Here is a 24,346-nt window from a genome sequence, read left to right as displayed (position 1 = left end):
TTATTGGAAGTAGAGGTAGTGGGCAGTGTGCATATTTTTGTCCTACATGATGAATTTAATTGACCCGCCACTGTGTGCTGTGCATTTTTTCACCCAGTAATGGTTTTGGGTGATGGAAGTGAGCTTAAATAGTTGTAGAACTTTAAACATGGAAAGAAATACACATTTCCAATCATACAATTTGAGATTTGGCACATCATAGCATTTCCTCCAAAGTATATCCCCCTACGTGGGACATGACTTTCAGGGATGAGCCAGGACCCAGCATCATGGGATTGAGAAAGCCTTCTTGACCAAAAGGGGGAAGAGAGAAATGAGACAAAATAATGTCTCAGTGACAGAGAGATTTCAAACAGAGTTGGGAGGTTGTCCTGGAGGTTATTCTTATGCATTACATAGATATCCCTTTTCAGTTTATGTGTACTGGAGTGGCTGTAGGGAAGTACCTGAACCTGTTGAATTGTGTTCCAGTAGCCTTGACTCTTAAAGACAATTGTACAACTTTATAGCTTTTACAATGTGACTGTGGGATTATAAGAACTTTGTGTCTGAGGCTCCTTTTATTCAGGGTGTGGCCAGATGAGTGAAAAAAAGGATAAAAAATAAATGAACAATAGGGGGAGATAAAGGGTAAAAATTGGGTAGAATTCAAATACTGTGGATCAATGAGAGGGAGAGGTAAAGAATATGGGATGTATGAGTCCTTTTTTCTTTTTATCTCTGCTTCTGGAGTGATGCAGATGTTCTAAAAATGATGGTGGTGAAGAATACACAGCTATGTGATGATAATATGGGTCTGATGACATAATATGATTGGACTGTACATGTGTGCAAATTTCTCGATAAAAATTTTTGGAAAATACATATTGTCAATTGCATAAAACAATGCTTAATTTTATCAGTTGAAATATGCATCTTAAAAGATTATGTATAGGGCGGTGCAAGAGTGGCTCAGTGGCAGAATTCTCACCTGCCATGGTGGAGACCCCGGTTTGATTCCCAGAGCCTGCCCATGCCAAAAAAAAAAAAAAAAAGAAAAGAAAAAGAAATAGATATATTGACATGAAAACAGGATATCAAACACATAGCATGACAAAGGCAATTTTCTAGTGAAAAATGATAAAATATAGGCTGATTGATATTACAGATTTTCCAATTAGCCTTTTGTTAAATTGGTTTTAAGAAATTATTTTTGGTGCAACTTTTGAATTGCATAGGAATATAATTATTCTTGATTCTTAAAAAAATCTATTTTATTTTTATAAGTCCATCTTTACAAATCAGTCCTTTTCATTCCATAGAAATCAGTGACTGTATCCAACATATTGTTGTCTTATCATGTTATCTCTTCCCTCAAGTAGGTTTGTCAGAACAGTGCAGATCAATTATGATGACTTTCTATTTATAACACCAATAAAAATCTAGCATTTCATTGATATTTGTTTTCTGCCAAGATGCTCAGTATTATATTTTGTGTTAATGATTCATATTTTTGTTAAGCATTTTTTAAAAGAGCTGCAAGAGACGATATGAAAATAACATTAGGATTTACGAGAGCAAAAAATGAAAAGGGAAATAAAATTAACTCAAGGTCTTACATTTTACTGTCATGCCTAGATAATTAAAGATTTTTCCAATTATGAAGCCGAACTGTAATATTTATGTAGTGTTATAGTTTTGGTGATGAAATGGGTGGGGAGAGGACTAAAGGAGGGAGGGTAATGTCAGTTGCCTTTTTCCATTTTGAAATTTTTCAAGAACAATTTTTTTTAGATTTTGAAAATAATCTCAAACTTTCAGAAAAGCTGCAAGTACAGTACAAGAAATCCCCTTCCCCCCAAGAACCATTAAGAATAAGTGTGTGACATATTGTCCATTCTTCCTGAATACTTTAGTGCATAGTTTTGGAAAGATTTTCTACACATCACAAAAAATCAAAGTCAGAAAATTAGCATTGATATATGATCCCATCTAATCCTCAGACCCTACTCAAGTTTCCCCAATTGTATCAACTATATCTTTTACAGCAAAATGATGCAGTCCAGAAATTTTTGCATAGACAGGCACCAGGAATCAAACCTGGGTCTCCAGTATGGCAGGTGAGAACTCTGCCTGCTGAGCCACCCTGGCCCACCCCAGAATCACATTTTGCATTTAGTTGTCTCCTTCTGCTGGGGACAGTACTTCAGCCTTTCCTTGGCTTTCAGCACCCTGGTACATTTGAAGGGTGGAGTTAGTTATATTGTAGAAGTTCTGTAATTTGGGTCTGCCTCACTTTTCCTTACAATTAGATTCAGGTTATGCATTTGGCAGAAGTGATACTGTGTTCTTCTCATTTCAGCCTATCAGAGGGCACACAATTTCAATTTGTCTCATAACGCTTGATGTTTACTTTGATCAGTTGATTAAAGTGGCGACTGCCAGGCTTTTCCTCTTTAAAATTATTCTTTTTTGTCCTTATAATTAATAAGTATTTTTGTGAGGAGGTACTTTGAAACTTTATAAATATATTATTTCTCATCAAGATTTCAATTTATTATCATGCACTGGTATGAATGGACAATTTCCTCTTTTTTTCCCAATAGTTTATGATCAGTTATTATCAAAACGTACTTTTTGAAGCTCAAATTGACTCCAATTTGGCTAGTAGGAGTCTCTTCCACTTGGTTTCCTTTTGTCCCTATTGACATGTCCCCATAATTTTTGGAGTGGTTTCCTACTTTCTGACACATACAGTAATACTTTCATACTTTTCTTACTCCAGCCAGGGTATCAGCCATTTTCCTAAGGAGCCCTGGTTCCTTTCAAAGGGAAAGTAATGTTCACTGTTCTTATGGTATCACTGCTTACAGGTCTAGGTAGGGAAAAATACACACACATACATATGGATATATACATATAATGCATATATATATAATATCCAAACACATCTGTATACCCACACATACACACATTTACATTAACATTTATTTCTTTACTATCACTATATAATGAAAGCCATGAGTTCCCACCAGTATATTCAATTTAAATTCAATAGCAGGGTTCATTCTGGATTTCTCTTTTTCCACATTTGCAGCTGCTTTTTCTAACTATGAGAAACCTGCTTCCATTATGTTTAATATATTGGCTGATTTGATCCATCTTGTCTGTAATCTGTGTCCCATCTCCACAGCCCCACCTGCCCTGCTCTGTTTCCCCTTTCTGGGATGCCATTTTGTGGACGTACTCTAAACACCTTCTGATGTCCCATACCATCTCAGCCTGCCACTTTAAGTGAATGCTTTCCTCATCCTTCTTAGGCTCTTACACCTCAGGTTGGTTCCTGGCTTCCCATGTGAATACCTCTTTAGTCTCCTCAGGATCTGACACTCCATAGCAGGACCTCCTTCTTGCAGAAGACTTGCTGGCCCATTTTGGGCTCATATAGTTTGCTTTGAACCCCCGGCCTATGCAAATTCCCTGTTCACCTTGCACTCTAAACCTGGTCTACTCCAAGCCACTCTGACTGCCTCCCACTCTCCCTTGGCCCCTTGTACTTGGCTTGGCCCCATATATTGGCTTTCGCCTTAATTGTATATGAAAGGATGGGAAAAAAAAAGAAAAGAGGAACAACTTGCCATTGTTATTAAATTTTTTCTTACATGTGTTTTGTACATTCCATTTCCCTAGTGGACGCCTCAGAATATTTATAAGAAATCAGGCAGCAGAACCTTTTATTACTTGTAGTTGCAAATGAGTGCTTGTAAAACAGACAGCAAATCATATGGAAACAAACAAACTAAACTAAACAAAATGCCTCCCATAGTATCCAACCCTGACTTTTGCCCTGAAAATGATGTATAAATATTATGGGAACTGATAGCAAGTATTTATGCGATGTTTGAGTCTAATCTGACATTTGCTGTTTCTGATCTTGAACAAATTTCTAAATTGCCCTAATAACAACTCATACATCTCAATAATAGAGAAATTTGAGAGAAGAAAAAGTAATTCAAATTAGTCAAAATAAATGAAATAATGCACTTAGTCCCTTAGAATTTGGCAAGAGTATAAAAGAAGAGAAGCACGGCCATTACCCTATTTTCTCAAAGCCTATGATCTTGATTTTGTTCACTGAATTCAATATTAAAACTAAAAAGGAAATGAATACTTTAAAAAGAGTTAATTATATTTTTGAAAGCAACTGAAACAAAGTCAAACAAATGACTGAATGAAAACAATCACCACGTTATACATACAAGTTTATAAGCTTTAGGTCAGTCTCAATTGGAAGTGCCATTGCTACTCATTAGTTGCTTACAGTTTTGATGTTATATTTGTGTAGACATGAGTGTATTTCCAGTAATGTGGTCATAGCTATTGTGTTTCATGTATCTGAAGTTTAAAATAAAATGCTGGCTAGGGTTAACTTCATCGGCAGTAAATCTGGTAGTTACCAAAGCAACTTTTACTCTGTGATAAATGTGGTTGATCTTGAAAAAATGGTTGTGATTTCTTTCTACCGGGGGGCAGTTGTGGAGGGGGGATTCTCACTTTTTCATATTCATCTTCTCTATGCCTAAAGGTGTGTTTTTAGAAAATTATTTTCAGTTTCATGAAGATAAAAATAGCAATAAGAGATTGTCACTTCAAAATAGTACTATACTCTTCAGTAAATTACCAAATGTCATTTCTTTCAATAATTATAATTTTAAAGGCCAGGTCATTTCTGGAATATATTTGGTTGTGTCTCATGATAAGGGATTATGTTCTTTATATAATTGTAGATTCTGGTTGCTTTGTTTCCTGCTTTAAATTTAGAAACTCATTTATTTATTTTCTGTCACTTTATTCTTTACTGTTAAGGAGATAAGCTGTTTTCTGTACATTTTATGGCACCCAGCTGACTCAGGCTCCCAGTGCAGAGGGAGGGGCCTGCTTTCATTTATGTGCAAAATAAGCATGGCCATAAGGAAATATACACAGCCACACAGCCAGCATGAACGTTCACATGTACTCAGGGCAAAGGAGAAGGAATGCGCTGACAGACCACTCCCTGCTAAGGGATATGCTTCACAACAGGGCACCCCCAGGTGGGAGCCAGCCCACAGCCATCGTGCATTCTAGGTGCCACGCTGACACAGCTGGGCCCGAGATTATATACATATACAATGTAACAGGAATTTTGATAAATATTGCAAATATCACAAATGGCTCCTTGGCCATTCGTATACCTTCTTTGGAGAAATGTCTGTTCAAGCCATTCGCCCAGTGTTTAATTGGTTTGCTTATCTTTTTGTTGTTGAGTTGTAGGAGCTCTTTATATTTCCCAGATATTAAACCTTTAACAGATATCTGATTTGTAACTATTTTCTCCCATTCTATAAGTTGCCTTTTCACTGCCTTAACAATGCCCTTTGATGAACAAAAGTTTTTGTCTTGATGAAGGCCAATTTAAATGTTTTTTCTTTTCTTGCTCATGCTTTTAGTATCATACCTAAGAATACGTTCCAAATCCAGGGTCATGAAGGTTTTCCCGTTATCTTCTAAGAGTTTATATTTAGAGCCTTGACACATGTGCCATTAATTTTTGTATATGGTATGAAATACAGGTCCAATTTCATTCTTTTGTGTGTATATGTTCAACTGTCACAGCACCATTTCTTGTTGAGATTATTCTTTCCAGAGTGCATGTATGTGAAACCCTTGTTGAAAATCAATTAGTCATAGATGTGAAGGTCTATTTTTGGACTCTTAATTCTATTCCATTTTTCTACATGTTCACCCTCATGCCAGTACCATACTGTTTTGATTATTGCAGTTTGTAGTAAGTTTTGAAACTGGAGAATGGGAGTCCTTCAACTTCATTCTTCTTTTTCAAAATTGTTTTTGTTATTTGGAGCCATTTACAATACCATATGAATCTGAAGATCAGCTATTTTCTTTGTGCAAAAAAAAATTATGACTGATGGAATTTTGATAGGGGTTGCATTAAATCTGTAGATATATCTGACATCTTAACAAAAGTACAATTTCCAATTCATGAATACAGGATGCCCTGCCCTTTATGTAGTTCTTCTTTGATTTCTTTCAGCACTGTTGTGCTGTTTTCAGTGTACAGTCCTTTCATCTTTTTGGTTAAATTCATTTTGGGATATTTTATTTTTTAGAGACCATTTTATATGGAACCGTTTTTCTCATTTTCATTTTGGACTGTTCATTGTTAAGCCACAGAAACACAATAGAGTTTTATGTTGATCTTTTACCCCGAAACTTTACTGAATTCATTTATTATGACTAATACCTTTCTATGGGTGACTATGGATATTCCGTATATAAAATCATGCCATATATGGATGTAAAGAATTTTGCTGCTTCCTTTCCAACTTTGATGCCTGTTCTTTTTCTTGCCTAATTTCCCTGGTTAGAATTTCTGGTACAATGTTCAATAGCAGTGGGGGAGTTGGCACACTTGTCTTGTGATCTTAGGGGGAAAACTTTCAGTCTTTCACCATTGAGTAGGATGTTAGCTGTAGGATTTCATAAATGACCTTTATTAAGTTGAGGACGTTTCTTTCTATTCCTAGTGTTCTAGGTGTTTTCTACATGAAAATGTGTTGAATTTTGCCAAATGCCTTTTCTGCATTTGTTGAGATAATCATGTGTGCTGTTTATTGCAAGTTATTCTATTAATACGGTGGAAATGACCATGTGTTTCTGTATTTTTTGTAATTATTCTATTAATATGGTATATTATATTAATTGGTTTTCTGAAGCACCTTAGCATTCTTAGAACAATTCTACCTAGTCTTGATGTATAATCCTTTCAATATGTTTTTGGGTTTGGTTTGCTAGTATTTTGTTGAGAAAATTTGGATCCACATTCATAAGAGAAATTGGTCGATAATTTCCATTCCTCATGCTGTCTTTATCTGGCTTTAGTTTGAGGGAGATGCTGTTCACATAGAATTACTTAGCCAGTGCTCTCCTCCTCAACTTTTTAGAAGAGTTTGAAAAAGTTTTGTATTAATTCTTCTTTAACTGCTTGGTAGCATTCAGCAGTGAAGCCAACTGGTCCTTAAATTTTCTTTCTTGTGAGGCTTCCTTGTTTCTGGTATGGTCATGAAGCTATGGATGGTCTTTACCCACTTATCTGATGATTTGTGACATAAAAAGTCTTGTTGTTGACTGAAGAATGTTGGCCCAGGTGACATTATTGTGGGACATGTTATATGGTTTTTGCTTCTTATACATCCCTCAAATTTTAAAATCCTGAATTCCAAAGTATACCAAGCTCAAAGGGTTTCATATGAGGATGTAGGTCCTCTTTACCCCTCTCTTTCACCCCGTCATGGAATCTATGCACAATTGATGTTGAATTTATCTCCAGAGCTTTCCTCATTTCCAAACTCACATCTGTTGTGAAGATCAAAGATTTCCACCTTCCGCCCACATCTCATTTTTCCTCCACAAATTACTGCCCAAACTAAAGATGTCAGCAATTCTCTCCAGGAGGAAGCCAACCCTCATCCTCACAGAAAATGGAGAAACTAACCTGATGCAAATTGAGGAATAGGAAGGACAGAAAATACCCTATTAACTCCTGCTGCTACAACTCCCTGGTAGGAAATGCTCAAGAAGATGACTGATGATGACATCCATGCATGGAGAAGGAAAGCACATGTCAGTGAGGAACACCTGAAAGATCTTGGGAAATGAGGAGGCTGGTGGAGTTTCCATTGTCTTTCAAGAGGAAATTCTGCTTGCCTGGAACTTGGCTTTGAAATGAGCAGTAAACATTCTTCCCTGCTCCTAGGACATTTATTTTGAAAAAATGCTAGCTGGTGAAGAAGAAGGGCCTTAGGGGCTGGAGAACTCATTGAGGACCAGCCACAACCAAGTCATCCTGTGGCCCTCTCCCACAGTACAAAGATGCACAATGGAGAGACTGGAGCATTGTTGGCCCCACCTGGTTCTACACAAAAGACCAGGGTCCCTGGGGAATATCACATGGGCACCTGGAGCTATACTCTTGCAGGGATCATGTACATGGGAAAGTGTGCCAGCTGGGAAAGTTCCTAGGAGATATCCTAGGCCCAATCAAGGAAGAAAACCTCCATCCAACCATTGTGTCCAACCCAGAAGTCATCAGCCACTAAGGCCAGGTTCAACAACACTACAGGGGGATTGAATCACTTCTAAGAATGGCTGGTAAGAGGCCAAGTCCCCAAGCATTGTTCAAACCAGAGCTTGGCCTTACCCAATTCTGGGGGTTTATCAATGAATTTTCAGTTGACACCATGACTCCTGGACTTGTCACAACTGCACTTGGTGCTTTTTGTCTGTCCAAAACCCAATTGCCACATTCTCTCCTTCCACATGCCACACCCCAGCCCTATCACCAGAATTCATCTTTACCCCTGTCTGACCATATGGCCTCCCACACTGGATTTGGACATATCACCTGGAACAAAAGTGGGTAACCATGAGGATAAGGTAAGAATCCAACAAGCCACATTAGCTGGGCCATCAGGAGAGCACACAGACTGACCCCAACAGGATCCAGTCCTGGAGGCTAGACCCATCACAGTGCATACATGGACTAACCAGCTGCAGGCATCAGAATGACTACCAGGATGTTAAACTCCATGTCCCTTAGTACTAGGGAGCCCATGGCTGAGCCACTTCAGCCTGGTGTAGGCTGAACACCTTGCTCCCAAATTCACTTCTGGAGCTGGAGGTTGGGCTGGGGTTCCTAGGAGACAATTTGGGGAGGGGCAGGCTTAAGAAGGCTGCCAGCAGGGATGTCCCATTCCTCTGTGTGGGTGGGCAAGACAGTGTCTTTTGAGGAGTACGTGCAGTGACTCCAAGGGGGTGACTGCATGGTCAGTTTCCACTACTTTCTACCTTTGAGAAGAGCCAGAGAAACTTCCACATATGTGTATGTCTGTGTGTTATTCCTTGCTTCTTTAAAAGTCATCTTATTTTGTTCATTTGAAGCTTCTATGGTTTTCTTTTTAGCCTTCTGAAAATTTCCTCTTCTTGTTATACTTAAGGTTTCTTTTTTCATAAACTTTACTGCAGTCTGGAAAAAAAAAAAACAAACATAAAGCATGAGAAGTAATTATGCATGTATTAGTTTGCTAAGCTGCCAGAATGCAATATACCAGAAATGAGATGGCCTTTAAAAAAGGGAATTTAATGAGTTAAAAGTTTACAGTTCTGAAAAGAGCATGAAAATGTCCAAATTAAGGAACCAACAAGAGGTTACCTTAACTCAAGAAAGGCTGATGCCATCTAGAACACCTCGGTCAGCTGGGAAGGCACATGGGTGGCATCTGCTTGTCCTGGGCTCTATTTCTTTCAGCCAGTTTCCTGTGGGGGTCCTCACTTGTCTTCTGTGGGTCTTCACTTTGTTCCTCTAGCTTACAGCTCTGGGTTCTGGCTTGATTTACCAGATCTCATGGGATGGCACATTGTGAAGTCTGTTGGGCTCTGCTCATTTCTAGGCATCTTCTCTCTCTATAGGCATTCCAAACACCAGCAGAAATCTATGTCTTTGTCTGCTCTGATGCAACTATTCTCCTAGTGTCTGCAACTGCAGTTTCAAACATCTGCGTCTGTGTCTGTCTCTGAGGTTTCTCCAAAATATTTCCTCTTTTAAAGGACTCTAGTAAACTAATCAAGACTGACTTTGAATGGCTGGAGACACATCTCCTAGTTATCAAAATTCCACACCCACAATTGGGCATGCCACATCTCCATGGAGATAATTTAATCATAAATTTGTGTCCTACATTTTGGATCAAGATATAAAGATATGGCTGTCCCCACAAGGTTGGATTAGGATTCAAACATGGCTTTTCTTGTGTACATAATAGTTTCAAACCAGCAGAACATGTTATGGGGAAGATTTAAAAAGAATTCAATATATTGTTTGCTAATTTTTAAATGTGATAAACATCTAATAAAACACTAAGGCAAGAGGGTATGTCTGGGAGTGATAGAAAGGCATTCAATGAGTGTGGGGGGAGGCACTCAAATCATCCAGATCTGAGAAGTTCTGTCTGCTAAGAGGAGTGAGTGAATGCTCCGTATTACTTTTATTCATATACCTCCATTATGCTTGATATATACCCTTGAAAAGTATCCCATCGAAAGGTAGGTAATTCATATTAACTGCATTTTTATTCTTTAATGATTTTTTAAATCAAAGAGCCACATTACATTAACAGTGACTATTACATTGAAATCCAGGTTTTCAGGTATCACATATATCATTTATTGTTGTCTTGAGAAAATGTAGAATCGTCTCTGAGCTGAAAGGTGTTGAAAAATAACTCACTTAATAGAAAGAGGGGTTATGTAAAAATAAGTAGTACTATGTCTAAAGATGAAACTATTGGAGGAAAGGAAATGACAAAGAAGAGCAAAATTTACCTGAGGATGCTTGCAAGGAAACAATAAATCAGATGGAATAATAACAATGATAAAAATTAGGGAAAAAATTACAGGACACACCAGAACAGAGATCCTAGGCTCAGAAGAAGAGGGAAGACAAGGAAGGAAGAGAAGTATTGTGAACAATACAAAGGGAAAGTACAAGGAGATACAAAAGAAGTGGAAAGGATGAAAAGTGTGTGTGGGGAAAGAAAATGGGTTGAAGGGTGGAAAGGGACTATGGTTGCTTTTTAGCTAAAGATCCTGAAGTAATCTTGTGTTTCAATCCTGTGAATACATAATTGGTTTGAAAGGTAAACCTTAAGGTGACACCCTACAATGCTGCCTCCCCTCCCAAGGGCATATGAGACTTCTTCACCTGTCCTGGACAGCCCTTCCCATGCAGCTGCCTGCTACTTTCTTCAATATTTCCAGAAAGTCTTCCCTGGAACATGGCCCTCAGGCTTCTGGCCCCTTCCCCAGCTCTGAGGACTCTGAGTATGAGAGTATCACAGCTCTCTCTGCGTATCTGGGTCTCCAGCTTGCTATTGCCTGGTCCAGATGTGCACAGTGAACCACAGCATGCAGGTGGACCCTCCCAGGGCCCTAGCCCCACGTGGGCTCAATGTCTCCATAGTCTCCATAGTCTATATCCTGACATATGGGCATCTGATTAGGGATAATCAGGCCTTTCCAAGACTGTACTGGCTGAGGCTGCACAGAGGTTTTTTTATGGTTACCATGGAAAACACAGGGCAAGGCCCCTTCTACTTGGGAGCCAGGATTCAGGCTCAGTCCCGGGCCCATGCCCCTTTAAACCTGCCCAGCTAAGTGGAAGCACTGCAGCAGGTACCCCAGGTGGGGTTCTTCTTTTCCCCATCAGTCATGTCCTTCTGAGTTAAGATTTCTCCATAAAGATAGGAGCATGTCCTGATTCTCAAGGATAGAAAACAGGCAGGATGGGAGAGATGGGGCCACCAGGGGAGAGGACTACAAAGGGAGGGTTGCTCAGGCTGTCAGCCCACACACCCTTGAGGAATCTTGTTGTTTGGGGGATGGGGAGGGGGCTCCGGACTCCCTTGTGGCTCCAGGACCCTCCCCTGTGGATTGGCCCCACCTATGGAGGGACATGGTAGAAGCCTGGATTGCCGGGACCTGAAGCCGACAGCGAGTCAGGGTGTGGTGAAGAGGCTTCTGGCTCCTGGTCCTTCTGTGATTTGGTCCCCTCCTGAGCCTTTGAAGATGAGGCCAAGTCCACACCTGCCCTACAGCACCCTGTCCTGGCTTTCACAGGTAGACTCAGGTCTCTGGCATCCTGGCTCCTTCCCTGATGCCCTCCCCATTGACCTGGACACTGTTTATTCATTGCACCCCACTGGGTCCTGGGGCTTCTTGGTCAGCTATCACTCACCTGTTGCTCTTGTCCTGGTGTACAGGTCCACCTGTGACCCACTATACCACTATGAGTCCCTGTAGCCTAGATGGGAATGGGTGCTGCCAGGCAGGGACAGCTACAGGTACCAGGGTCACAGGTCTTCATTACCCCAACTGGAATTGTCAGCAGTCAGAAACAGCTTGGGTGTGGATTGCGGATGCTGTGCCTGCTCTCCTCCTCACCATCTGTCAATGGACCTACTGACTTATGCCCCCCTGAGCCAGGAGAAAGCATGCCCAGTCACAGATCTCTGGCTCACTTACAGCTTTCCAAGACTTGTAGCTGGTCAGGGCATATTTCCTCTTCAGCAGCAAAGTGGACCCTATCCCCAATTAGAGGTCCTGGAAGGAGAACCTCCCATGTCATAGCCTCTAGAGAGAGGGTTCTGGGGACAACTGGGAGAGGAGAGGGCAGGGGCCCCAAAGTGTCAGGCCAATGGCCATCCTAGCTGGTTTCAAGCCCCACAGGCTGGGGCAAGCAGCCCAGGCCTCAGCCAGGCTGCAGGGAGGTGGGCTGAGTCACTAAGAGTCAGCAGTTACCCCACCATGGGAGGCCGTGATGCTGGGTAGACAGGGTGGAGAGGACATCCCTGAGGTCAAATCCTGCCTATACCCCATCACGTCACTTGCCCCAAGATTCTTCCAAAACTTGTAAGTGTAGAATTACAAAGGACTTGTCTCTTTTGTGTCAATTTCTTTTGGAGATGTGATACCTTTTCCCCTCCTCCACTTTCCATGCCCTGGATGCAGAGGTCACTCATGAGAATGGCTTCTATATCGCTGTCTTTTAGTCTGCATGGTGTCTGGCCGGCCCTTCCAGAGCGCTGCAGGGATGTGGCAGGGCCCATGCTGAGCAGGTTCCTGCTTTGTTGTGTTCAGTGCATTGTAGTCACCACCTGGAAATTCTTAACCGTGTTTTTGAACGTGTGCTTTGTCAGTGGTGTCTGAGTGATAATGGTGAGGGCACTCGAGTGTGGAGCCCCTGCCAGTGTGCAGGCCTGCCTCCTGCGAGCCTATCTCCCTGGGCAGGTCTCCACTGCCTGCTTCCTGGTATCCTGGTGCCCCAGCCCCACCTGGCTACCCTCGTGTGAGGTCAGGCCTGGGCTTGTTCAACATGCAAGTTCTGTGTGTGAGGGGAGGGGACGGTGGGCTGGTGACACAGTCCCAGTAGCCTAGCCTGAGAGTGCAGCTGGTTAGATTTAGGAAAAGCATCTTGCTGACCCTCCCTCAGGCACCTTCTGACCCAGAACAGGGGGGTAGAGTGGGTGAGAAGAGCCAGCAACCCAAAGCATTTGAGCAAAGCAGGATACATTGCTCAACCCACAGAGCATGGGCCAATCACAATTACCCATTTACAATCCTTAATTAGAATGTCTAGACAGCCTATTGCAATAGTTTATTTATAATACTTACTTTGCATGTTCACTAACCAATCACAAGAATGTATAGACAACCAATCACAAGAATATGTACACAGCCAATCACAGTTGCCCACTTGCACACCTTAATTTGAATGCTCACTAGCCAATCACAGTGTAACAGCATTTCAAACTCTGTCTCTCTCTCTTTAAACCGTTGAAAACCGTTGGGCTAAACCACGTGCCCCCTTGGGATTCTTAATGGTGCACTTTCTTTTCTGTCAGTAATTCTTTCTGACTGGGTTGCACTTGCTTATCTCATTCTTGAATTCCTTCTCACCCGAGATATGGACACTGGAAAGGGACTCTGGTGACAAGGGAAGTCTGGCAGCTTCTGTCTTAGTGAGCCAGCCAGGAGCTTCCTCGCAGCGTTTGCGAACCCCCAACCCTGCCTCTCTGACTGGAGAGAGGTGAGCCTGCAAGCCGGTAAGTGTCCCCCCTGCCCCCCAAAATGTCACAGTGAACAAACCGGTCCACTTTCTTATCGCCCCTCAAGCGCCGCGTTTCCCACCCGCGCCGGTTGCGTGGCAGCTGTTCTGCAGCAGACCTGATGTGGGGCCTGCTGCACCGCCTCCGCCCAGCCTGAATCCTCGGGTCTCGGTCCCCGCTGGCTGCCAGCCTTGAAAACGCTGCAAGAGGGCCCGGGACTGGAGCCCTGGCTGGGCACACGGGGCACGGGAGCGGCACCCGGAGCCGCCCAGCTGCGCCGCACACGCCGAGAACAGCGGTGCAATCGTCTTCGCTGCCTCTGGGGTTTAAACTCAGTCCCCCGTGCGGCCGCGGGCGGCGGTTGTGAAAGCGGCACCACAATCTCGTCCCTTTTCTCTCCGCCCCTGTGCAGCGCGCCCTGCAACGCGAGCCCCGGCTGCAACCCACCGGTCGCCGGGCTCGGTGGCGCGCGCCGGTAACCCCAGCTTTCCTGGCGGTGGATGGTGAGTGCTGGGCGTGTCGGGACTGCGGCGCTCTATGAAGTGGGTGTCCTCACCGGGCATGGCACCAACATGGGGTTCTCGGCGAAAGCCAGGAGCATCAAGTTATGTAAGGGGGGGGGGGGTGCGTATCCGGCCCAAGCTGGACACCGAGCAGGTCAGACTCCCCGTGCTGGGCGGCAGGGACCACGCGGCCCGGGCCAAGAAGCCTGTTCCCCTCCGCCCCCGTGGCGGGAGCCGTGGACTCCAAGAGGAGGACCCGCCTGGACTGGGGGAAGCAGACCCCGGAGGCGGATGTGGCCACGCCGGCCCTGCTGTCCCGAGCCCAGTACCTGCTGTCGGGACCCCGCCCGGGCGGAGCTGAAGTAGAGTTAGCCTGGGATGGCCCCACTCGGGCCCCACGCTCCCCTTGGCGTTCTCACTCCTGGCTGGGGGGCTCCGCTGAGAGGCCCGCCCGGCCACCCTGGTGAGGCCCGCTGGGCTCGGGTTTAGGAGTTGCAGGCGCAGCCCCTGCGGCTGGGCGCGATCTTCCTTCACAGCCGGCTCCTTCCGTGTTCTCGCCGTCTCCACCAACTGCCCTAAAATGGACTGTTTCCCTTGCACCTCGCGGTGCCGGCGGCGCCTCCAACTCCACGGCAGCCCGGTCCTGGTTCTCCCCAACACTGCACTGCAGCCGCATAGGCGCGGTCCTGCGGGTCCTCGGCGCTGTCCTCGGCACCACGTGGCAGCACCAAGGCCTGCCGCCCTCCCTGTCCCGGCCGCGCGGCCACACGCAGCGCGAGCCCTCCTTCTCGCCCGGAGTCCACCTCCTGCAAGAAGCCGCCGGCCGCGCGCTCCGCCCCCTGCTGCAGGCCAGAGCCGGACCCGCTGGCGCAGGCAGACTGCGGATGGTTGAGGCCAGCGGAACCTGTGCCACAGCCTGCGGGGGGGGAGCGGCCGCACGCGCTCCTATGGCAGAAATGGTGCAGTATAAGGCGCGGGACCCCGCGGGCTGCACAGTGGACCGCTTAGCCGCAAGGGCAGTGGCAGCTGTGGCGGCTGCAATCCCGGCAGTGCTGTGTCCCAGCAAAATCCGCAAAAAAAAAAAAAAAAAAAAAAAAAGCGCTGTGAGCAGGACTAGAACTGGGCACACGAGATAAATAATAAAAGAAATAGGGAATTTGCAATGAAATAGGTTTTTTGGTCGTTTCTTATGCAAAAGCTAAAATTGGTACCCCGGTTCACTTCTGTTCCAAAATTAAGACAAGAAAATGTACATATTATACTGATTTCAGAACTTTAGTGTGTCTCAGTTAACAAACTTATGTACTTTAATGTTTGAGATGGAAAATGAAGAATTTTTGGTTGAATGACTTGGTGTATTTAAACTCAGGCAGACCAAGTGCTTCTCAGTAGTCACACATTCTGCAGTGTGAGTGGCAGAAACAAAGCTGTCTTTCCAAAGAAAAGTTAAGGATAGTACGTTTGATTTGTACAGAGTAAATCTTTTTGTTTTTTTATCAAACTCTTTGCCGTTTTAAAATTGTATCTGGAATAGTGTCAATTTATTTTCTCCTGTTTTCACAGGTGAAATAAAGACGTTGTGCAAAGAATCCCAAAAATGGTAATTATTTTGTTCAAAAATAATTTTGAGGTACTTTGTTGGTGCTATGCACAGTGTGTGTTCCAGACATACACTAGTAAACAGAATAGACAAGTTTTTGTCCTTTTGGAATTTTAGTTATGCCGAGGACACAGATGATAAACAAGCAAAACATCACACATACAATATGATATCAAAGAGAGAGATGCAATTTTAGCAACTCCCCAAGGTGTGTCTCCCTCACCAAAGGTCCTTTCTGTACTGTGATAAGCTAGTATAGGTAAAATCTTTGAAAAGTCTCTGTGACGTCATTATATATGAAAAACAAATTTCCTTTCAGTTTTAGTTTGTTTTTTATATGTTGACTTGGGTTTCAACTTTGACTATAATTTTGCAGCTGACAATAAACAAAAAGCCATTACTTGTGAGAATGTGAAGGATGCTCATTGTGGAGGTGTGAGGGACTAAGTAATACTTACAGGAACTTCCAAGGGGAGGTGTGAGGGTGGAGACAGGACGAATGGATGGGAGTTACTCCTCCTTCCTCTGCTCTTTGCATTGTTTCCTTAGATGATGAGAAAATAGGAACTTTGCTTTCATGTTGCAACTTTTAAGAGAACCAATGGAATTTTGTTTTTGGCATGGAATTTGAAAATGTGTGCAAGATAATTTATAAAAACAAACTGAATGTGAAATAGCCCCTTTTTTTTCTTCTTTCCCTTCTTAATTCAGGGAGGTAGTAGGGCTCTGCGAAGAAGGTACTGAAAATGCATGGCTCCAAAGGTCTGCATCAAGATAAGCTCATTGTAGTGGCCTTACCCCAGGGGCTGAGAGGAAGGTGGGTTGGAGTGCTAAAGGAGAGCCAGAGATGTCGGGAAGAGGCAGGGGCCCTGCTTACTGATACTGTCATGAAGTAGATAGCATCAGTTCAGAGGAAAATAGTGATCCTGGCCTTGTCAAGGTGCTTGTGCTCAAGCAGGGCATGGAGGAGCAGACCCAGTGTTTTAGAAGAACATCTAGAAGAACTCCAAGTTTGTATCTTAGGTGCCACCCAGGTGCCCAAAGTTCCTGGGAATTACCAGGTTATCCACACATAGCACAGCATCTTAGAATCTATAAATAACACTGAAAACTCAGGAATAAATATAAGAAAATTACAGTCCTGGCCCCAATTTTCTTGAAAGGATTCTCTAAAAGAGACCATACAGTATTTGTGCATTTGCTTCTGGTTTATTTTGCATAACATAATTTGCTCAAGGTTCATTCACTATCATTTTATGACTCATGACTTCATTACTTTCTGTAGCCACACGATATTTCATCATATGTATACACAGCAGTTTGCCTTCCTGCTTCTCAGTCACTGTACACTTCAGCCACCTCCATCCATTGGTCATCATGGATAATGTCCAAATTGGACAGTCCGTGTCTCACAGCATCTTCACTTATTGTACAATCACCATCACTCTCAATTTTGACATTTTTCATTGCTCCAAAGAGAAACATAACACACTCAACAAAGAGAAATTCTCAAACTTCCCTTAACTCTTATCCTTCCCCCCTAGTTATTTAACCCTAGCGTTGCTGTGGTACTGGCCTTCCTGTTACATATAGCCCATAGCATGTGTGCCAGTTTAAGGCTGTTATGTACCCCTAGAAAAGCCATGCCCCTTTTCTTGATTCAGTCCTAAGAGGGCAGCCATGTTTCTGTTAGTCCTGATTCAATATTGTGGAGTGGAAACTTTGATTGGATTGTTTCCATGGAGATGTGAGACACCCAATTGTGGGTGTGAACTTTCGATTAGATGGAAATCTGTCTTCCCATTTAAGATGGCTCTTGATTAGTTTACTGGAGTCCTTTAAAATGGGAAACATTTGGAGAAACCTAGATGTGGACATACATATAGGTGTTTGGAAATGCAGAAGCCCTTGGAGAAGCAGTTGATTCAGAGCCAGCAGAGATGTAGATATTTGGAGATGTTTGGGGTGCTGACAGAGAAAACAGTCCTAGATATGGACATTTGGTGATGCAGAGCCCGGTAGACATTGCCTTGTGCCTTCCCATTAGATGCTAAGTAAGTCAGAATCCAGTGTTTTTTCCTGGAGGAGACAAGTGAAGGCCCATAATCACTCACAGAAGAAAGCACTGGCATCAGAAGATGGAAGCAGTGGAACCTGGAACAAGGACCTGCTTTTACCACCCATGTACGTTTCCAGGCATTGGCCTTTCTTGAGTCAAGGTATCTTTCTCTGGATGCCTTTTTTGTTTGGACATTTTTATGGCTTTACAATAATAAATTTGTAACTTAATAAATTCCCTTTTTAAAAGCTGTTTCATTCCTGGTTATTTATTCCAGCATCATTAACAGACCAAAAGAGCAGGTAACAGTGTTCCCCCATACCTATGTATTATTTACTCTTTGTACAAGATTCCTACCTTTGAAGTAGTTCAAGAAAATACTTATTTATATTTGTTGTGTTAATCATTGAGTTATATGGCTCTTTCAAACCTTTACCTTCAATATGACAATATTACTTATAAACCCACCAATGAGCTACTATCACTTCTATCCATTCTCATAATCAACTTCAACCTCATTAGGTAACTTCATCCATATCTGGATTCTGTGAAACACTAAGTTCCCTATATTTTACAGTGTAAGACTCTGAGCTGGTCTTTACCAGCGTTATATTAGCAAAATTATGCAATATCTAAGGTCATCCATGTTATGCTTCAGGACATCATTTCACCTTAAATGTTGCATAATATTCCAGAATATGTATAATAGCACTTTTTGTTTGTCCACTCATCTGTTGATGGCCACTTGCATTGTTTCTATCTTTTGGCAATTGTAAATAACGGTGCTGTGGATATAAGTGTGCGGGTGTTTGTTCATGTCACTGCTTTTCAGCTTTTCTGGGCATATGACAAGTGGTGGTATTGCCAAGTCACAGAACAGCTTGATGGTTGGTGTTCTACAGTGGCTGTGCCCCATTATCCATTCCCACCAGCAGTGCATAAGTGTTCAATTTCTCCACATACTCTCCAACATTTGTAGTTTCCTGTTTGTTTATTAGCAGCCATTCTTACAGGTATGAGGTGATATCTCATTTTAGTCTTGATCTGAATTTCCCTTATACATAATGAAGATAAACATCTCTTCATGTGTTTTTTTGGCCATTTGCTCTTTGGAAAATGTCCATTCATATTTTTGCTCATTTTATAATTGGGTTGGTTTTTTTGTTTTTGAGTAGTATGACTTCTTTATATATATACTGGATATCATATGTACCCTTATCTGATATGTGGTTTCCAAGTATTTTCTCCCATTGTGTTGGCTGCCTTTTCACCTTTCTGACAGAAGTCCTTTCAGGCACAGAGCCATTTGATTTTGAAGGGTTCCCATTTATCTATTTTTTCTTTGATTGCTTGTGCTTTTGGTGTAAATTTTAAAAAGTGATCTCCTATTACTAGACCTTGAAGATGTTTCCCCATATTTGCTTTGAGGAATTTCATGTTACTGGTTTTTATATTTACATGCTTCACCCACTTTGAGTTAGTTTTTGAGTAGGGTACAAGGTAGGGGTCCTGCTTTATTCTTTTCGCTATTGATATCCAGGTCTTCCATACACAATTATTGAAAAGACTTTTCTGTCGCAGTTCAGTGGATTTAGGCCTTTGTTGAATATAAGTCACCATAGATTTGGTGGTATATTTCTGCATTCTCAATTTGATTCCATTCATCAATGTGTCTATCTTTGTGCCAGTATCATTGTGGATTTATAATAAGATTTAAAGTAAGAAAGTTTAATTCTTCCCTAGTTGCTATTCATCATTAGGATATTTTTTGGCTTTTTTGAGATAACTTTCCCTACCAAATAAATTCTTAACATTTTTTATTGTTAAATATAACATATATACAAAGAAAAGAGAGAAATAACATATATAAAAATAAAAGAGAGAAAAAGCAATTACTTTGCAAGTATACTTCAAAAGTAGTTACAGAACAGATTTCAGAGTTTATTGTGTTATCAATACACTATTTCAGATTTTTTCTTCTCGCTGCTCAACACACTGGAGACTAGAAGGTTTGTGTGTGTGTGTGTGAAAAATAACATGTATACAAAAAAGCAATACAATTCAGGGCACATTGCAGCAATTAGTTGTAGAACCAATTCAGTGTTTGGTATGGGTTACAATTCCACAACTTTAGGTTTCTACTTCTAGTTGCTCTATGATATTGGAGACTAAAAGAAATATCAATATAATATTTCAGCAGTTATACTCATTTCTTGAACCCTATCTTCACTGTCTAACTCCACCTTCAACTTTGATCTTTCTCCCATTCTTTAGGAATATCTAGGATATGGCCATTCTAAAATTTCATGTTGGAAGGGGATGCTGATAATATGGGGTAGGGAGATAGAACTAGTTGATGTTCTGGAGAGGCTGGCCCCTCTGCATTTCAAGACTTATCTGATCCTTAGAACCCATCTGGGGGTTGTATGTTTCTAGAAAGTTTTCTGAACACATAGAACCTTTGTAGAATCTTACATAAACTCTAAGTGCAATTTAGGATTGGTGGGAATGGTTTGGGTTGGGGTTTGGCTAGCTATGGTAGGTAGCAGTGTCTAACTGAAGCTTGCATGAGAGTGACTTCCAGAGTAGCCTCCTGACTCTATTTAAACTCTCTCAACCACTGACACCATATTTGCAACACTTCTAATGACTTTTGGTCAGAATGGCATTGTTGATCCCGTGATGCCAGGGCCAGACTCATCCCAGGGAGTCATATCTCATGCTGCCAGGGAGAATTTTACCCCTGGTTGTCATGTCCCACATACAGTGGGGAGGGCAATGATTTGACTCTCAGAGTTGGGCTTAGAAAGAGAGGCCATATCTGAGTAACAAAAGAGGTCCTTCAGAAGTATCTCTTAGGCATATCTATAGGTTGGCTAAGCTTCACTGCCACATACTTAAACTTCATAAGAGCAGGTTTCAAGATCAAGGGCTTGGCCCATTGATTTCTTAATTTAATGACTAGCTTTACAAGTCCTCAAAGTGGGCTTTTGGAATATTGGTTGATATTGCATTGACTATGTAGATCAGTTTGTGAAGATTGTTACACAATCTTTAGTTTGTCAGTTTGTCTATTTAATGACATGTTACCTTCCATCCATGATCAGGGGATATGTTTTCACCTATTTAGATCTTTGATTTCTTTGAGCACTGTTTTGTATTTTTCTGTGTGCAAGTCCTTTAAATCCCTAAATACATTTGTTCCTAGACACTTAATTCTGTTAGTTGCTATTTTGAATGGAACTTCTTGTCTCTTTAATTAGTGTACAGAAACCTTACTTATTTTTGCATTCTAATTTTGTATCCTGCCACTTTGCTGAATTTGTTTGTCATCTCATCTAGCTTTGCCATATGTTTCTCAGGATTTTCCAAGTATAAGACCATGTTTTCTACAAATAATATAAGTTTTACTTCCTCTCTGATTTGGAAATGGAAGCATTTATTTCCTTTTCTTGCCTGATGGCTCTAGCTAAAAGTTCTAGCACAATGTTGAGCAATGGTTCATTGGAAATTTTCTCATTCCTGATCATAGGGATTAAGATTTCAGTCTCTTACCTTTAAGTATGGTGCTGGCTGTCAGTTTTTCATATATGCCCTTTATCACTCTGAGGCAGTTTACTTCAATTCATATTGTTTGATGTTTTGAAGTTTTTGTCAGAAAAGGATGCTGAATTTTGATTAATGCTTTCTCAGCATCAATTGAGATGATCATGTGATTTTTACATTTTAATTTGTTAATGTGTTGTATTAAATGGATAGATTCTGTTTTGTTGAATGACCACCCTTGCATGCCTGGTATGAAGTCCACTTCATAATGGTGTCTAATTCTTTTAATATGTCATTGGACTTGATTTGTAATATTTTGTTGAGACTTCTTACATCTATATTCATTAGGGAAATTCATCTGTAATTTTCCTTTCTGGTAGGATTGTTACCTGGTTTTGGTATTAGAGTGATTTTAGCTTTGTAAAATGATTTATGAAGTGTTCTTTTTTTCCTTAATTATTTGGGAATCATTTGAGCAGGATTGGTGTTAATTCTTTTTGGAATTTTTGATAAAAATTTGGTATGTTTGAATAAATTTATTTAATTATCAAGTTTATTTAATAATAATAAATCATTGGATTTCTTCAATTATTGAATAAAAATTTGGAATGTTTGGAATGTTTGAAAAAAATTTGGAATGTTTGTTAAAATTTCCCTGTGAAGCCATCTGGCTGTGGTATTTTCTTTGTTGAAGTTTTTTTTTTTTTTTTTTTTTTTTTGCATGGGCAGGCATTGGTAATCAATCCCAGCTCTCTGGCATGGCAGGAAAGAATTCTGCCATTAGCCATCATCACACTGCCCTGTGGGAAGAGTTTTGATGACAGATTGAATCTCTTATGATTGGCTTGTTGAAACCTGCTGTTTCCTCTCAAGTCAGTGTAGGTTGATCATGTGTTCCTAGAATTTGCCCATCTCACTTAAGTCATCTCATTTCTTGGCATATAGTTAATAGTTTCCTCTTAAAAACTATTTTATTTCTTCAGAGAATGTGGTAATGATCTGCCTGTCATTTAATTTTTTTATTTGCATCCTCTCTCTATTTTCATTATCAGCTTAGCTAGGAGTGCATCCATTTTATGATTTTCTCAAAGAACTGACTTTTAGCTTTATTGATCCTTTCAGTTTTGTTTTTGCATGTGTTCTCCAATTCATTCATTTCTGCTTAAGTTTTTTTCTTTCTTCTATTTGCCTACAGTTTATCTTGCTGTTCTGTCTCTAGAGTCTCCACGTGAGCAGTTGAGTCCTCCATTTTTTCTTTCTTATTTTTAAAAATAGACATTCCAGAGCAATGAATTTCCCTCTCAACACTGCCTCTGATGCATCCCATGATTCCTGATGTTCTTACATACTCATGTTCATCTTTCCCACGATTGTTACCAGTTTGTCTTGCAATTTCTTCTTTGACCTATTGATTATTTAAAAGCATTATTTAATCTCCAAATATTTGTGAAAGTTCTGGTTCATTGCTGGTTATTGATTTCCAGCTTCATTCCATCATAGTCAGAGTAGGTACTTTAAATAATTTCAATCTTTTAAAATTTATTAAGACCTATTTTGTGTCAAAGCATATGATCTATTCTATAGAAGGTTCCAAGAGCAGTAGAGAAGGATGTACAGACTGGTATTTGGGGTGTAACAACCTTTATATGTCTGTTAGGATTAATTCAGTTATCACATTGTTTAGGTTTTCTGTTTCCTTGTTGATCCTCTAAGTGTTCTATCTATAGAGGAAAGTGGTGTATTGAAGTCTTCCACTATTATTGTTGAAATGTCTATTGCTCACTTCAATTTTGCCAGTGTTGGCCTCACGTTCTTAGGAGACACTTGATTAAGGACATAAATATTAGTGATTGGTAATTCTTCCTGGTGAATTGTCCTTTTTATTAATATGTATTGTCCTTCCTTGTCTCTTATGAAACATGTACATTTGAAGTCTATTTTGTCTGATATTAATATAATTACTCTTGCTTTCTTCTTTTTTTCACATTTTTTATTGTGAAATATAGCATATGTACAAAAAAGCAATACATTTCCAAGTACATTTTAACTAGTATTTATAGAACAGACTTTAAAGTTTGGTATGGGTTACAGTTCTATGATTTTTCATTTTTTCTTCAAGTGATTTCAAGTCACTGGAAATATCAATATAATGATTCAGCAGTCATACTTATTTGTTAAATCCTACCTTCTCTGTTATACTCTTCCTTTTTTTGTGTGAAAACATATATACAAAAGAGCAATAAATTTCAAAGTACATCAAAGCAATTAGTTGTAGAACAGATTTCAGAGTTTGGTATGGGTTTCAGCTTCACAATTTTAGGTTTTTTCCTTCTAGCTGTTCTAAGATACTGCAGACTAAAAGAAATAGCAATATAATAATTCAGCAATTGTACTTGTTTGTCAAATCCTACCTTCTCTGTATAACTCCACCATCACCTTTGATCTTTCTACCACTATTTAAGGGAATTTGGGCTATTCCCATTCTAAATGTTCCATGTTGGGAGGGGCTGTTGATAATATGGGATGGGGGATGAACTAGTTGATGTCCTGGGGAGGTTGGCCCCCCTCTGCATTTCAGGGCTTAACTGGTCCAGGGACCCATTTGGACTTTTTAGATTTCTGGAAACTTACCCTAGGGCATGGAACCTTTGTAGAATCTTATATAAAGCCCTGAGTGTTCTTTAGGATTGGTAGGAATGATTTTGGTTGGGGTTTAACAAGTTATGTTAGGTAGCAGTGTCTAACAGAACCTTGCATAAGAGTGTCCTTCTGAGTGCTTTCTTAATTCTATTTGAACTCTCTCAGGCACTGATACCTTACTTGATAGACTTCTTTTCCCTGTTTCAGCCAGGATAGACATTGTTCATCCTCACAGGGCCAGGGCTCGTCCCTGGGAGTCACTTCCACACTGGCAGGTAGACTTCACCCCTGAGGTCAT

At 41.1% G+C, this 24,346-nt stretch overlaps 1 long non-coding RNA gene across 7 annotated transcripts in view; it reads left to right on the top strand.

Annotated features, from left to right (window-relative positions):
- Window positions 1–13,382: 13,382 nt before the first annotated feature.
- Window positions 13,383–24,346, top strand: part of LOC143684188 (uncharacterized) — a 181,597-nt gene continuing 170,633 nt past the window's right edge. For 5 of the 7 annotated variants that reach the window (XR_013175897.1, XR_013175896.1, XR_013175895.1 and 2 more), the window contains exon 1: window positions 13,383–13,697. This is a non-coding gene — a long non-coding RNA (uncharacterized LOC143684188). The remainder of the gene's footprint in view (window positions 13,698–24,346) is intronic. The other 2 variants (XR_013175893.1, XR_013175898.1) reach the window with 2 other exon arrangements.

Source organism: Tamandua tetradactyla, chromosome 5 (assembly GCF_023851605.1).
Source record: "Tamandua tetradactyla isolate mTamTet1 chromosome 5, mTamTet1.pri, whole genome shotgun sequence".
NCBI classification, from domain to species: domain Eukaryota; kingdom Metazoa; phylum Chordata; class Mammalia; order Pilosa; family Myrmecophagidae; genus Tamandua; species Tamandua tetradactyla.
Note: the sequence above shows the minus strand (reverse complement) of the source record. Positions and strands in the feature narration are given on the sequence as shown.